This window comes from Myotis davidii, unplaced genomic scaffold (genome assembly GCF_000327345.1).
Source record: "Myotis davidii unplaced genomic scaffold, ASM32734v1 scaffold1036, whole genome shotgun sequence".
In the NCBI taxonomy this organism is placed as follows: Eukaryota; Metazoa; Chordata; class Mammalia; order Chiroptera; family Vespertilionidae; genus Myotis; species Myotis davidii.
This window is the reverse complement of record NW_006287260.1, coordinates 1,314,146-1,316,348: the sequence shown is the minus strand read 5'-3', so window position 1 is coordinate 1,316,348 and position 2,203 is coordinate 1,314,146.

Here is a 2,203-nt window from a genome sequence, read left to right as displayed (position 1 = left end):
CCGGCGGTGCCAGGCAGCGCTGGCCTCCTGGACCAGGGGTCCCGCGTCGCACCCCGGCGGGCAGACCGGGCCCCCCAGCTCTCTGCAGCCCGGACTCTGCGGGAAGATCGGCCGGTGACACTGAAGACAGTTTTGGAAAAACCAAACCAAACCCCAGAATCTTCTGATGATGGAATGTTTCAAACATACAAAAATAGGCTAAATAGCCCAGTGCTTCTCACACTGGACTGTGAATACGAATCCCCTGGGAATTTTATTTAATAAAAGACAGTTTCTGGCTCAGGCGGTCTGGGCGGGGCCAAGATTCTGCATTTCTAACCGGCACCAGGCTCAGGGGGTCTCTGGGCCACACCGATGGGAGGGTCCCTGACCCAAATCCTCAGCTGCAACAACTACATTGACTCCTTGTCACTTTCACTCCATCTACATCCCTCCTCCCTCATTATTTTGAAACAAAATCAGGTGTCATCATTTCAGCCATAAATATTTTTGTATCTCTAAAAGATAAGGATTATTTTAAAAACATACCACAAGATCACTTTTACACCTAAAATGAATAACAGAAATTCTATGATCAGCAGCTATCCGGTCCAGGTTGAAATGTTGTTTTGAACAGTTTTTGCGAGCCTCCTAATGGCCCAGGGCCTCCGCCACCTGTGTCTGGTGGCTTGTGCAGCATGGAGAGAATTCTGTGCTCAAATTAAATCACAGAGGCCTACCCAGCCGGCGGGGCTCAGTGGTTGAACATCAACCTATGAACCAGGAGGTCACAGTTCCATTCCCTGTCAGGGCACGTGCCTGGGTTTCAGGCTTGATCCCCAGTATGGGGCATGCAGGAAGCAGCCGATTAGTGATTCTCTCTCATCACTGATGCTTCTCTCTTTCTCACCCTCCCCCTCCCTTCCTCTCTTAAATAAATAAAAGTATATTTAAAAAAGAATCACAGAGCCTCCCAGGAACAGGGGAGGGGGCAGAGAATGGCTATAAGAAGTCCGGATGCCCAGCCTGACTTGTCCAAACCCTGGCCGGCCTGGAAATGGGGCTGAGGAAGGGGTGGGGACCACTTTGTCAAATCGAGAGAAGGTGGCTCAAGGGAGGAAAGGGACCTGCCCTTGGCCTTCAGTAAGCTGGGGCCTCTCTAAGGAGGCCTCACACACACCTGGTGCCACAGCCACGCCCACGGAGCCCCACAGCACCACAGTCCAGAAGACCATGGTGGGGGAGGGGCGCAGGGATCCCACAGAAATACCCAACAGGCAGTGCAGGCAGGGAATCCGTCTTGTTTATATCTGGCACACAGTCAGATATAAAAAAAAACATGGAGAATGAATGGAAGAGTCAGCCCATTAGAAGTTAAAAAATATTTATGTAATGAACACTAGTGTTTGCCATTTGCCAGTCATCATCCTAAGTGTTTTACATACACAACTCCCTCCATCCTGGTGAGAGGCCTGTGAGTCAGTACTATTGTTATCCTCATTTTACAGGTGAGGAACCTGATGAACAGAGAGGTTAAGTAACTTGCTGAAGGTCACACAGCTGGTTGACTAAGCTGGCACATCCCAGCTTTAGCATCCAGGCTCTGGGCCCCGGGGCTGTGCTGTGCCTCTGGGTTGAGAGGCCTTGCCCCTCGAAGGAAGTGGCCGGTGTCTGAAGTAATCTGCCCTCGCACATCATGGGGACACCTCTGCTGCCCAAACAGGCATGTCTCCCTCAGCACGTGCTGTCCTGGTGTCTGACATTCCCCACCCCGTCCCCGTCTCACCCCTGATTCTGGCCCTGAGACCCTGTGGGAGGAAAAGGGAAGGTGTTGGGTGCCTGGGAGGACGGGAGAGGCTCAGATCTTTGGGGAGGAAGGAACCCCAATTCTCAGCTTGGAACAGACAGGCGCAGACAGGAGAGAACTGTCCGGAGCGTGGTTTCCTTCTGGGCTGAGGATCCGGGTCTCCAGGGTGGGGACGGGCCTGAGCCTCGCTGCTGGGTCTTGCAAACCTGAGTGGCAGAGGCCACCCCAGAAGCTGAGGAATACCAGGGAAGTGCTCATTGCCCAAGTGGGTGCAATCCTGCGAGGGCACAGCGGCCACTGGGCTGCGGCTGGAGCCTCTTAGGCAACGGCCAGGAAGTGACTCAGGCGCAGGCGCTGACACTGACCCCCACCTCGGCCTCCGCTGGGCGGCCGTTCACTCAGCAGCCCCTTGGAGAG